Source organism: Tasmannia lanceolata, unplaced genomic scaffold (assembly GCF_043159265.1).
Source record: "Tasmannia lanceolata isolate RefF3 unplaced genomic scaffold, GAP_Taslan_0.1 ptg000006l, whole genome shotgun sequence".
Lineage (NCBI taxonomy): Eukaryota > Viridiplantae > Streptophyta > Magnoliopsida > Canellales > Winteraceae > Tasmannia > Tasmannia lanceolata.
In genome coordinates this window covers 15,566,068-15,581,257 of record NW_027518683.1, presented here as the reverse complement: position 1 = coordinate 15,581,257, position 15,190 = coordinate 15,566,068, and the positions used below count along the sequence as shown (strand labels likewise).

The window sequence follows — 15,190 nt, the reverse complement described above, 5'->3', positions numbered from 1 at the left end:
GTCTTCATCCTTTGCATTGATCATTCTCATTGCATCCATTGCATTTTGCATTTATCTTCTCTCCAAGGATTTTCTTTCTCTCTATTAATACTGTGCACATTTTTCTTCACCTTAAAAGATAACTCATATTTTAATGGTTTTGTTTCTCACGAGCTTGAATACAAATAAACCATGATTTTCTAAGACACTTAGGCCATCTTTGGCAGCCATGAAAATTTTTTCCATGGAATATTAGTTTATCCTGAGGTGGGAGAGGGGCAAGGAGGTTGGAGAGGGAGAGGATTGAGAGGGGCATGAGTGAGGAGAGGGTGAGAAAAGGCTGAAAAACAGGGAAAAGATAAACTCACTCTACTCAAAGTAGACCTTTATATTTCCTATTTTCAGCCACTTAGCATCACCTCTCTCTCTCTCTCTCTCTCACACACACACTCCTTTCTCACCACTTGGAAAATAAGCACGGCCTTCGATGGAACCATAAAGCCTTGAACAATTGAGCTAGAGACTCGACACCTTTTTTATTAGCAACTATGAATATTTTAAAATCATCTTATTTACTGATGGGAGATAGATTTCTTTAGAGCCTCTAAATCATCATTTGTAAAACCTATATATTTTACGACTATTAAACTTTAAGACAATATGCATATAAAGATTATATGCAAATAATTTTTATAGCGACTATCGAGGCCCAATCCAAATTTAGTTACCATTTCATTCACCATTAAATCCTTTCTTCGGGCAGGTGGTCATCGATTCAAGGTTCCAGACACCCATAATGTAAGATCTCATCTACTGTCACTTGTGATTCACAGCATGTTATGGTGCGAAAACTTTCCAATTGGCATGCATCCACTAGGAATTGAACCTACGAATTTGCCAATTATGAGGCGCTTTAAACATTTAACAATGCGAACCATATATATGGGACATGTGGATGATGAGATCATTGATGTAGATCGTCCATCTCTCGGCACCTTGGATTGCTGAAAGCACCTGAAATTTGTTCTAGTAGACAATCCCAATCATCTCATTGATTGGTGGATTGTGAAGGATGGGTATCCAGATCTGATCACAATCGAAGGTATGGATGGTTCGATCCTATTTGCAGAATGGACAATATTCAGTGAGCCCACTAGATGGACGGTGTAGATCAGTGGTTTAAGCATCTATGTGTCCAATATGGTGATGAATGGGGTGCACCAGATCATTCCTGTTGTTTTGGTCTGGAGAAGGATTTGGCTCTTAATTGTTTCTTTCTTTTCTTTGCAGAGAAAATCTATTCGTGGATAGAAAAATCTGGGGAGTCGAGAACTAACTTGGGCATGGAAACTATAGGGTACTCTACTTGTGTGTGTGTGTGTGAGAGAGAGAGAGAGAGAGAGAGAGAGAGAGAGAGAGAGAGAGATTCATTCTATTTCAGAAACTGGCCTTGTTCTTTCATAGATGTATGTAAAATATGTGTTGTAAAATTTATATCGATCAACGACTGTAAAGTAAGTATTTATTTCTTTTACATGCAAATAATTTCTTTGTAGTGTTTTATTCCTTGGGATCATAATAAAATGACAAGAATTCCAAGCAGAAACTGGTTTTGGACTCACAGTCGATTGTCAAAATCTAAAACAAACGGGGCCCAAAGCAAACTTCACTGGACAGTGAGAAGAACAAGATGGGCCTTACCATGTTTAGGGCCCTCCATCAATAAGAAGAATAGCCCTAATAAATATAGTATCATATTATTGTTGTGCCCTTAAACCGATCTGATCGATAAGGGATCCCGACTGATTGTGTGTAAGACAGGTGGATCGGATCTGGGCTACACGTGCAACGTGGGCATGATCGGATCTGTTGATCCAACTTGAGACCATAAATTCAGCTGATTACCCTACCTTGGATGATCTTAGTTCCTATAACCATCGGGTATCCTTTGGCTTGGCATCAACCCATTAGGCACTATCTGGTTGTTTTTCTGTCAAGGATTGACAAGGAAGGTATAATAGAAGTGAGGTGGAAGTAAAATGAACATGGAGTGAATAGAAAGTAAATTTACGATTGGGTAAACTGGTTACTAGAAAGAACAAGATCTTCAATAATTTTTGGTAAGTATTTTAAATCTAATCCTAATTCTAAACTCAAAGTATTCATGGATTTTTTATAATTAAGATCAAAAGAAGATATTGGCAGTTACTTCCGAGCAGCCCAAGTGTTTTGCCCCTTCTTGATGGACACTTTTGCCTTTTGAGCTGTTAATGGGATGTAGACCATAATTTCAATTTAGATTGTAAGCCTCTATCTTCATTCATTAAATAATATTTCTGAATTTATACATGTGGAGATTAATGTCTATTAACACAATGTCATAAACCCTACTTTTTTGTAGCATAATTTCATACCTCTTTTCCACATCATGTTATTTTATGGCTTATTAAGTCTTTCCTTGTTCTTATTTATTCACCTGTTGTTTCTCTAATGTTGTCTCCTAGCAGAAAAAAAGAAGACCTACTTTAATGTAGCTTTAGTTTACTGTTTAAGATCAAGATTGCAGGAGTTACTGCAACTATAAGAAAAGCTACTGAAAAACTGATATTTTCATGTTAATCTACTAGAAAATTTATCATCACTTCATTTTATCTTTACCTACAAAGTATGTTATAATTAAATAAACTGAATTTGATTAGCATACATTTAAAAAAATTAACGAGAATGGAGGTTATTTGATTCTCTTCCAATTTTTCGTTGACAGGTCAAGCTGTAGATTCAAAATCAGACCACATGGCAACAGTTCAAGCTACAGCATCTGTAAACAGATTACAAAAGCAACTAAAGAAATCAATAACTCAGATATTGTGGCGTAATTCTTACACAAACAAACAGTACTTATAAGATGCATTCGAAGTCTCTAAAAGCCACAAATATTTCAGTATTAATGTGAATCAGAAATTACAGTTGAAACATAAAATGCCGCAGCCAAATACAAATAAGATGTGCCAAATCAAATCACAAAAACGTAAGATGTATACTTCCAAATATATTAATGGGAACCAAAAGTATAATTAAGTACACATCACAACACAAAGCTGCTTACCAAAATCTGAAGTTACAATTTCATGTGCATGCAAAGGCATATATCATATATAACAACTTCACAACATCTCTGGAAGTTGAGAAACATCATTTAATCACTTCCCTATTCAAGAAGTCACCATTATAGCAACTCCCGTGTGGTCTAATCTTCCGAAAATAACCCTTCATTGATCTTCACACCTTTTATGTTCTGATCTATCAGGACACTTCCAAGTCCTCTTCTGATGAAGCTGAGCCCCTTCTGCACTAACAGCCATTCAAACATTTGATAAGACGCCAACTTCTCCGTAGGCTGAAAAGGAATAGGATACCGCAAAGCGATTAAAATATTAAAAAATGTAGAATAGTGCAATTTATAGAAGACTGCATACAAATCAGAATTTGGTAATATTTTCGTAAGGCTCAGTTTCTTTCGATGTAAAATGGGCATAAATTGGACTGCATACAAATCAAAATTTGTTTTACAACTATTTTACGTCGAAAGAAACGGAGGCTTACGAAAATACTATCAAATTCTGATTTGTTTGCAGTCTTCTATCGCTGTATGCTATTTACTTCATCCCTTGCCCTTCTAAGTGTCTTATAAAGATCCCAGCAGTTGGTTAGCCATTATTTTAAGGATTGTTAAAAGAGTAAGAAAAAAATATCGCCACTAATTTTACTTTATTCCGCAATATAATGTGTTTTTCTCTAAGTAGGGACCTTAATATTATATTATGAGAAAAAAAAAAATTCAACCTGGGTAGATGACTCACCATAATACCAGTTCCGGTGTAAGTACCCCAACTGTTTATTAGCCTCGATTCCTAGGTCGATCTTCATCACCGCTGCTGTAATTATCATACCTTCTATTCGACCCAGAATCGTCATATCTGCCCTTAGCATCCATCCTTGTGTCTCTTCTACGCTTTTCATGATCATGCCTTCTGGTTTCAAGCCCTTCATCACCACGCCTTCTGCTTCCACGCTCTTCATTGCTACGCCTTCTAGTTCCACGCTCTTCATCATCATGCATTCTGCTTATGTGCTCTTCATAGTCACCCCTTCTATTTCCAAGCTCTTCATCATTGCGCCTTTTGCTTCCACACTCTTGCTTCCACACTCTTCTTCACCAGCATGCATTCTACTTTCATGCCCTTCATCAATGCGCCTTCTGCTTCCACGCTGTTCACTATCATGCCTTCTGTTTCTGGGCTCTTCATCATTGTGTTTTCCGCTTACCCGGTCTTCATCATCATGCCTTCTGCTTCCACGCAGTTCAGCATCATATCTTCTACGCCTATGTCCAATATTGTCATACAATATTGAAATGTTTGTTCTTCTCCTGATTTATTCAGACTTATGTCACTGTTTCTATGGTTCCTCTTAAATGAGTCAAGTTCACCCCTGTTCTCTCTATACCTCCCCCCTCTGCCTCTCCCAAATCCCTGTCTCTTGACTTTAGCACCGGTTGCTCACTATGAATCCCATCTTCCAGCTTTCTCTTTCCCCTCGTTTCTGGATTTCCATAGCCCATTCTATTCAAAGTCTGATGCACTCCTCTCTTTTGATCATCACTTTTTCCGCGATCATCTATGTTGAATTCACCTTTGTTTTATCTCTGCCTCATTTTTGTATCTGCAACATCCCTGTTTCTGGACTTTGACTCGGGTTGCTCAGCATGGTCCCCATCTTCAAGCTTCCTCTTTCCTCTTGTTTCTTCATTTACGTAGTCACTGTCCCTAATTTCTCCCCTTGTTTCAAGCCAATTTGGTTTTGCTAATTTCCTCCTAGGATTCAAACCGTCGCTGCTCTCCCGATTATCACCATTGTGTTGATCAAAATTTCGTTCTTTCCTTAGGCCATCTCTTCCATGCACTCCGGAACTTAATCTCCACTCCTCCGCAACAGATCCATGATGAGTCCTAGCATCTTTGTAAACATATTTATATCCTCTCTTATCTTCCCTGGCCTCTTTCCTAGCACGTTCCTCATGGCTATTATCACTGCTGCTGCTAGAATCAAGGTCCCTGCTAATGTCAGAATCATCTGTGTTGCTCTCACTATCAACAGTTGGGGAATCTAGTGCCCTTTTCCCTTTACCTCGTTTCTCCGTCAAATTCTTGGTATTCTCCGCGCTGCTATCTGAACCAGACTCATCCTCCTCGATATCATGCCTTCTGTTACACCTATTTTTTGCTATCTTCTCTTTATTATTTTCCCTTGCTCTATCGGGATCAGATTCATCTCTAGCATTCTGCTTTCTTCTGCTTTTTCCATGATGCTGAACAATAGTTTCCACATTTTTTCTACCACTGTCAGTATCAGAGTCGTCCTCATCCGTGTCATGTCTCCTCTTCACCCTACTTATCTCCATTTTCCTTGTAGTATTTTTCCTTGCACTATCAGAATTGGATTCATCATCTGTGCCGTACGCTCTGCTACTTTTTTCATGCCTCTGGTTGTCATTTTTAACAATTTTCCTGGCACCGTGACTATCAATGTCGCTATCCATGATGTGTCTTTTGCTGTGTTTACCATGTTTCTCCATTTGCTTTCTTCTTTTTTCCCTTCCACTATCAGTATCAGATCCATCCTCGGAATCATGTCTTCTACTTTTGGTCCTCTGTTTCCCTGGTGGGTCCTTGTTGTGAATGTCTTTCAAATCAGATATATCCTCTGAATCATGCCTATGGCTATATTTTACGTGATTTGCTTCTTTCTTCGCACTCTCCTTTCCAATATAACTGTCAGAATCAGAATGAACAGTGTCATGTTTCCTACTCTCTTTCTTCTGCTTCTCTCAGGATTTTTTGTCACCGGTATCAGAATCCTCACCAGAATCATATCCCTTGTTAATTTTTCAATGTTTCTTTGCTCTTTTGGCCTCCTTTTCACTGCTAGCAGTAGCCGAATCGTCCCCGTACCTTCGGTTGTCTTGATTTTGGAGGTGCTTTGACACAACAATTCCCGCCTTCCCCCCCCCCCCCCTTTCATGCTTCTTTACATCCTTCTCGGTATTCAGGCCGTCTGCATCTTTGTTTCCCTTCAATTGTTATCTACATCCCGATCACCGTGCTTGGTACTGTCTCTTGAACCAATTTTCTGGTCTTCCCTCGCTTTCTCATTATCACTTTCTTCAGTCTCAGAGTCAAGTTCTTTGTCCTGCTTTTGTTCACGAAGTTCCCGTTCAGAGGTTTCATCTCCTCTGGCAATACCAAGGGCAGCTCTTAAAGTCTCCATCTGCCTCTCTTTTCTTGCAGCAATTTGGTGGGCCTGTGTATATAAAACCCTGAAAAAACCAGATCAAATAATTCCAGATGTTAACAATCTTACAAAACATAAATCAGAATTTGATGACCATGAGCTAAACAGCTCACAATTAACTAGAATCTTTAGCTGTCACTTACATGCCTCTACGCCCAACAATTGCCACCAGCCAATAACAAATTGTGGATGGAGAAGAAGCGGGTTCTATCTTGGGGATTTGAAGTTGGCTCCCTAGAAAATGTAAATTTAGCCCACTTCAATGCTTTTTCAATTCAACTTCCATATCAATTAAATGAAAATCAGACAATACCATTTTCAGTCTCAATAATTTGAAGATAAAAATACAGCAGAGTGAAACTAAGAACATATAGCTTTCATTTAACTAATGTTGAGATGGCCGAGTTGGTCTAAGGCGCCAGAACAGTGTGCGACTACGCAAAGAAACAAATTCGATAAATCAATACTCATAGTAATAATGCAAAAAAACTATGTCCATAAAAAGAAAAATTATGTCCACTACCAAAAGTTGATTAGGAGGGATGAGTGGAAAAAATACATTTTTTATGATTAGGAAAAAAGGAGATTGTCTGTGAAAATGTTCTAAAGCCAAAACAAACTATACAGTAAACTAAAACTCACCTATAGTCGCTGACTGGAGGGTCTTAAAACCGGTACCGTTACTCCGGTTGGCTGTTATGATTGTTTTCCCAATCCCATCAGCTATGAAAGTCACATTGGTTTTATTCTCCCTGATTAACACATTCTCACGGTATACTCCGGCCTTGACATATACAATGTATCTCTGGCTAATGGAGCTCGGTACCGCCGCAACGGCTTCATAAACGATGCTGAAATTCCCAGAACCATCTTTCGCAACAACAAGATCATGCTTGGGTGTGACTTTCTGCAAAATAAGAAAGACATAAACAACGAGATAAAATATGTTAAGGCTATTGGGGTGATGTTGTGAAGGCTTTGGTGATGGAGAAGAAGATCAAGACCAAGGCCTTCACAACATCAGCACAATGGCCTTCACATATTTTATCATGTTTCCTATTATGCAGAAAGTCACACCCTAGCATGATCTTATTGTTGCGAGAGATGGTTCTGGAAATTTCACCATTATTTCTGAAGCCGTTGCGGCAGTACCGAGCTCCATTGGCCCGAGATACATCGTATATATCAAGGCCGGAGTATACCGTGAGAGTGTGTTGATCGAGGAGAATAAAACCAATGCTACTTTCATTGGTGATGGGATTGGAAAAATGATCATAACGGACAACCGGAGTAACGGCACCGGTTTCAAGACCCTCCTCCAGTCAACGACTGTAGGTGAGTTTTAGTTTACTGTATAGTTTATTTTGGCTTTAAAACATTTTCACAAACAATCTCGTCCTTTCTAATCATAAAAACTCCATTTTTTCCACCCATCCTTCCTAATCAACTTTTGGAAGTGGACATAATTTTTTTTCATGAAGATAGTTTATGTCGCATTATTACTATGAGTATTGATTTGCCGAATCTGTTCATTTGCTTAGTCACACACTGTTCTGTTCTTAATTTCACTCTACTGTATTTTTATTTTAGTTTTTTATCTTTAAATTATTGAGATTGAAAAAGGTGATGTCTGATTTTCATTTAATTGATAATGGGAATTGAATTGAAAAGGCATTGAAGTGGGCTAAATTTATAATTTCTGGGGACCCAACTTCATAATCCCAAGATGAAAACCAACTTCTCCATCCCCTTCTCAAACAGCTCGCAATTAACTAGAATCTTTAGCTCAGTTGCATGCCGCTATGCACAACACCTGCCACATGCCAATGACAGATGGAGTCATTTCCACATCACAATTACATCAATATGCCAGTATTTTACTAGGGGAGTGAAATGGAAATGGTTGGTGGTTTGAAAATAACAAATATTGGCTGATTTTATTACTAAAAAAATAGCTAGCTTATCATTAAGGCTGCTAATGAATCAATACTAACAAACACTTGAAAACAATACAAGTTTTTGCCACTTGTAGTAAAATCGTCTCCGTGATAGGGTACCAAAAGTGCTCCTACATGCAGGAACTCTATGACTCCACCCACCCACTTGCCTAGTGTCTCTAAAACTTGAATGAATACCAAGAATATAAGTTCCAAATTTTACCAGATGTTATATTTCCACAATACAACTTGCTGACATCATTTTTCTCATTTGATAAATACCAAACTTGTTGACCTCTCTGCCCACTTTATAAATATAATGGTAAATATAATGGTATGGCACCAGGAGCAAATTGTGTTCTTATTAGATGTTTTTTTTTCCTGAAAGTGAAAACTGAGGACATCGATTAAGAGAAAAACGAGGAACAGAAACACCAAGGACGACACCCTACAGCCATAACTGGAACAGCAATGAAATAGAGACACCGCTGCCACTAACCACGGAGATAATAGCTGGTGAACAACATAGGTCAATCCACCACATCCTTGGCCAATTTGTCCACTACGTCATTTTATTGATCTCGTTGAGTGAGTGAGCAATAACTTGACCCCCTCACACTGACAGAGATCAGAATTCAACGTAGCCATATGGGCCAGCCGTACAAGAGGTGAAGATGGTGTCAATCAAGGTGGGCAAGACAAATAAAATATCAAAGGCCCCAATGACTCATTCATAGTTCTAAATTGCCACCAAAACCAACACAAAATGACTGAAACGTTTCCATTTCCATCTCCACTGAAACACATAGCAAAACAAAAAACGTAACTGCATCAGTAGTATACCATACCAGCATCTGTTACATAGTTATATTTATATGAATTGCATGTAAAATGTGATATACCATGTACAACTAATTATATGGATTACATGTGAAAAGTGGTAAGTGTTCGATGTGTAAACTGTTATGGTAGTTTTTTTTTAACTTATGTGATGGTTTTTTAGACTGTATTTGACTATTTGTGCTTATTCTAGCACTTCATTTTTAATCTTAAATGTCCATCATTTGCCTATGTTTTATAGTCTTCATAACTTTACAAGATTTCCACCGAAATAAAGTCTGAAACTGACATGTTTATATTTCCATCGGAACTGAAAAACATACTGAAACTAAAACCTGAAACCCTGGTGATGGTTTTAAATTTTCACAGACCGGAAACGAAACGACCGAAATGTTGTTATTTCCATCACTGAAACACATACCAAAACTAAAATTGAAAGTGCATAAGTGGTATACTATTGGTATTTTTTTTAATGATTGTTTTTTTTTGAATGGCGAAATCGTATTAAAGAAGCAAAGCGGGAAAACTCAGAAGCGAAGGGAATGAGCTCGGCTGCTGCTCCTCCACACTTTTTTTTTTCTCCGTGCCCGCTTCGCGCACCATTGGTGCTTTGCTCTCCTCTTATTCTTCATTGGACGGTTCGGATGGACTTCACCGTTCTTTCCCAACGAAAATAGAAAGGGTTGTATCACATCGAGATGTCAATTCGTTTTCTGCCCCCAATGAAATGGGGAATTAGTCACAAAAACCAACAAGCAGTAGAGCTTAAAAACAGAATGAAACAAGAATTTCATCGTTAATCGACCTCAACGTATTGATGCAGTAGGAAACAGTTACACTTACTGACTTTGGGCTTTGGCTGCTAGGCGGAGAAGTAAGAAGGTCAACACTGGAAGTCGAAAGCCCTTTCCAATTTCGTAACAACTTCCCACATAAATATATTTATATAAATTACATACGAAAAAGTACAATTCATAATTTTCATCTCTGGTAGCACATTGGGAAAAGCAAAACTCTTCTTCTTCATTGAAAGATTGGCTTTCCACTTCGACATATGAAGTTTGCCCCCTAAACCTCCATCATGCTGATTTCCTTCAATATGGACCCTATACTTGTACAATACCACCTTCCAGTTGGGTTGGAATTTGACTTTCACCTTGATTACCTTCTAATAAATTACTGGAATTTTCTAAGAGATTCTCGGCTTTCTCATGACACAAGTTGGAACTCTAGTGTCAGCCTACCCGTCTGTCTCGTCAAGGCATCTACTTGTCTTTTCAAGAAGTGAGTTTATATCAAAATACATGAGGTTAATACCTACCCTTGCTCGAGTGTAATTCCCACAACCTTAATTCCTCACAACAACAAATCTTAAATTCAAACCTGAAACATAGCCAGGCACATAGCTAAATAACAGACAAAATTGAAAGAAGGAAACGGTAGTTTCAAAGAGAAATCGGCACATAAAATTAACGTGCATAAAATCCATGTCCCGTAAATTAACCAGAATCTCCCAAAAAAGTGTTTTTTAACTTCCAAAATGTTTTCCTTCCTAAACATAACGATACTAAACATTTTCTACACATTTTATAACTTTAGGACACTTCTAAAACAGACCAAAACAAGCTTGAATTCTTAAGAATTAAAAAAAAAACATTTAACAGAAGGCACTGCTTCAAAAGCTTGATGTTTTATTCATTTAGAATTAATGTAAAGTTTTACCGTGAGTTTCAGTTTTAAATGCAATCAATCCTTCAGAATTATCAAAAGGGGAAAGGACTGCTTTAGAAAAAAAGAAGCAAGACATGTGCTTCTCCTAAATTGGAGAAGCGGGAAGAATTTAGCTTATAAAGCGAGATTCCAAACCAAACGAAGGAGCTTCTGATAACTAGGCTTTGGACCCAAAATCACAACCCGAAAGAGAAGTAAAACAAAGGAATTGCATCCACATATTACTTCAATGGGGACTTCAAACCCTCAAAAGAAGCACAGGTGAAGGCCAAGAGGCCCAAGATTACGAATAGAGTAATCATCAAAGTTCAATTTGTACAGCCCAACAAGGGCCACCAATGCACAAATTATACAAAAAAGAATCTGATTGAAACTATTAGAAGCGTATATGAGTCTAAGGGCAATATGGTCTATGTACTCTTGTTCTCAATATATAAATACATAAGTGAGGGGGAGTAACTATCCAACTTACGCTTTCTTTCTCTCATTCTCATCTAATCTCTTCTCCAACTCTTCTCCTCTCAACATGGTATCAGAGCATTTTAACTTTTCTGTCTCTTTCTTCCCTCTTATTGTGTTTTTCAGGATCTATCAACTTGGAAGACAATTGGTTTGGGTCGAGTGGTGGATGGTCTCTATCGCCTAGATATCCCTCGTCCAGCTGTTTTGCATACATCAGTCGATCCTTATCAGTGGCATTGTCGTCTAGGTCATCCCTCACTACAAAAGTTTAAGCAGTCATCATCCTTTATTCCTCGTCCTGTTTTTTCTTTCTAGTGTGAATCATGTGAGCTTGGAAAGCACCGTTGTGTGTCCTTTCCATCCAAGTTCTTAGTCGAGTCTCTACTCCTTTTGAGTTAGTGCATTCTGATTTATGGGGTCCCTCCCTGACCACGCCTCTTTCTGTTTATCGATACTTCGTCATTTTTGTCGATGATTTCTCCCGTATGACCTGGTTATTTCTACTTAAAGACCGCTCTGAAGTCTTTATTACTTTTCGCACATTTCATGCTGAGATCACTACACAATATGCTTGTACTCTTAAATGTTTGTGCACTGATAATGCTAGGGAGTACTTTTTTTTTTGAATGGTAATGCTAAGGAGTACTCATCTGCTGCCTTTCGCGATTTCTTATCCTCCCATGGCGTTGCCCATCTGTCGTCTTGCGCCTACACCTCTGAGCAAAATGGTGTTGGCGAGAGGAAACTACGACACCTTCATTTTTCCCATGGTTCTTCTCATGTTGGGAACAACTACAACCATCGTAAATGATCAATCTTGTGAATGAAATGGTTGGGATCTTCCAAATCCCAGCTCAAATCCCAGCTTACTCATAAAAAGATAAAAAAGAGCTAACCAACCCCACATGAGCGATTGTAAAAACCATATGTGAATTTCAAGCACCTAGGTAACATGAATAACATCAGAGATATGAACACAGCCAACTCAGAGAGGAAACCAGAGTATTAGGCAAGGAATGGGAATGAGAAAAAATGGAATGTGCTATCAGCAAAATGGAAGGAAAGGGGTAATAGCCTAATAGATTTGTCCCAATCAATACAAGACAAAGTAACCAGTAGATGGGATTCTGCCAGTTTGATATTTCTATATCACCTTTACCATCAAAATGACCACTGTAGTGCTATGATGATCAGTCTATTATGTGATAATTTAAATTTAACGCATAAATTTAACAGTTAAAAGTCTATCAGGTTCTTTACAAAATATGAATAACAAATGAAGATATGAATGTCACCAATTCAGTTTATTAGGTTTATTCATGTTTCTTTGCAAGCAAGAAAGAAGATACGTCAGGTAATGCCCTTTTCAGTTTTAGAAATCAAACAGTTCATCTGTTAAAAAGGGTTCTTTCCACAAATATGTAAATATGTACACAGTGAGAAAACAAAATATTTCCCATATTCCAATTTGAAAACCACATAATAAAGCGACAAACTCACGTCTCAAAATCACATTTCAATTTGAAAACCAAATAATGGCAACAGGCACTATTGCATAAATATTTCTTGCGCACCATTCAGAAATAAATAAATATTTCTTGGGTGCAAATACCCAAATACTGAACTGAAATTTTATTCAAACATTCAACATACACCACACATTTGCATCTAATTAATGGAATAAAGTAAAAAGAAAAGAGCCATGATGTGGTAGTAACACCAAACCTATACCATATCCATCTTTACACCGCACCATTATCTTCTAATTCAAATGCATATATGCAGCAGTACCAATTTTTTTAAAATGATAAAAAGAGAAGGTTCCACCGAGCATATGCAGCAGTACCCTAGTTGCATGAACCTCACACCTGGGACACCATTTCCATCTTCAAAAGAGATTTAACCCATCTCCCCAGTCCTAAACGACACGCCCAAAACAAACCAAGGATTACATATATAACTCTAAAATGAGGATGTGGAAAAAACAATTTGATCATTAGTAACCTAGTCAGTTAGCTCAAAACACAAAGAAAAGAACAAAATCAATTCCAAAGACTTTAGAATTTGCAAACTAAAGAACTAATACCTCTTCTCTGTCTTCAAGCCACTTCCAACATTGCTTTCCTCTGCCGCTGCTTCCAAGGCCTTCTTTGCCTCTTCGAGCTTCACCGCAACCTCTTCATCCGAATAACCCTGGTCAATTAGGGTAACTTCCAACAGCACGGGTTTCAGCTGAAGTTGGCGTTTCTTGTCATGCTCGAGAATCTCCTTGTTCGCCTTCTTGACACCGCCAGTACCCTGGCCCACCTCAAATTCTTTGGTTTCCACCTTCAAATTATTCGGCTTGACGAAGAATTTATTCGTCTGGACATAACCATTGGTCCCCGAACCTCGAGGGGTTTGTAACCCAATACCGTTGTACATCGTACACAATACAAGTCTAGAAATAGGGGCAAAACGCTCTCAGATCAATCTGTAAGGAAAAATCAATCACTGTAAGAAAAAAAGAGGATCACATACCTAAAAGGCTCATAGCAATTCAACAAGAAAAGAAACATAAGTTTACAAAATAGAAGATTGAGATAAGAATTAGAAAGGGATTGAATCTGATAAAAAAGAAAACAAAATCAAGGTTTCGAAGAAAAGAAAGAATTTGGAGAAATAAAATGTCTCTCTCAAGGGGGTAATAAATCTTAAAAAAAAAAAGAGAAAGCAGGAGTCATGGTCAAATAATTTTCAGATCGTCAGGGTAGTGAGACAAATTTAAAGAAGAACCTGATTGTTTATAGAGGAGAACTATATATTCGAGAAGGAATCATGCGGTATGAGGGAATTGAAAGGGAAGTCTAATAAAACCCTAGAACAAGAACCGAGGATTGAAAAGAAAGAAAAGAAACCCTAAAAAAAGAATAGGAACGAACAAGGAGCCCTATAAAATGAAGCGCATCAAATAATCTAACAGATTTTGTTGCAGAGAGATCATACCTTTCGGAGGCCACTAGCAGGATCGGCGATCGGAGGAAACCCTAGGAATTTTTTGGTGAGAGGGGAAGAAAAGGGAAAATCACTCAGAGATGATAAAGGGGGTAGAAGAAAATAATGAGGAGAGGATAAATTCGCCTCACCTGTAGGATGATTCGCACCTTTGTAAGTTGTAACGTGAATTAGGGAACGCTTTTGTACGTGTAAATGTGGAGCGAATCATCCTACAGGGGGTGCGAAGTTATCATCGCACAAAAAATATCGGAGGATAAAAAAAGCGGGCATCGTTCACCTTGCGTCCTTGCATAGAATGTAACTGGTGGGCCCGACCATTAATACCTGGGGTGTGAAATGGTAGTCCCCACTCTAATGCATAGGGTTGCGTAGGGCCGATGGAGCCCACCTCATCACTCATCAGTAATATTAGGGGTAAAATTGTGGGTCCCTCCATACGCATAGGTTTGAGTGGAGATGGTGGGCCCCATCCCATCAATAGATGAGGTATAAATTGTCGGGCCCACCCTATGCATGGGTTCGCATGGTTCGCATAGAGATGTTGGGCCCACCACATTAAAGAGGGCAATGATAAATTCGCACCCCTGGAGGTTAAAAAGCGTTGAAGTCTCTCACGTACCCTCATTTAAAGCGGGGATTGATTATACTACAGGGGGTGCGAATTTATCATCACCCTAAAAAACTATTAGATGTAAAATGTTGGGCCTTGCCTAATCCTAGCATGAGATGAGGTGTAAAATAGTGGACCCCAACATGTGCATGGTTTGGGCAGGGATTGGGGGCCCACCGGATCAAGTGTACAATAGTTGCCCACGCATTTGGTTATTGTTGGACACAGCAGGCTATCAACGAAATATGATGTATATAGAAAATGTTTTCCAAGAAACATTTTT

General features: G+C 38.4%; 1 pseudogene across 1 annotated transcript; it reads right to left on the bottom strand.

The window, feature by feature from the left end:
- Window positions 1–2,997: 2,997 nt before the first annotated feature.
- Window positions 2,998–14,426, bottom strand: LOC143879877 (uncharacterized; annotated as a pseudogene). Its single transcript, XR_013251429.1, has 5 exons — window positions 14,286–14,426; window positions 13,387–13,773; window positions 6,474–6,564; window positions 3,840–6,355; window positions 2,998–3,376 (listed from the first exon to the last, which is right to left on the bottom strand). The product of XR_013251429.1 is annotated as an uncharacterized LOC143879877 (transcript).
- Between the last annotated feature and the right edge of the window lie 764 nt (window positions 14,427–15,190).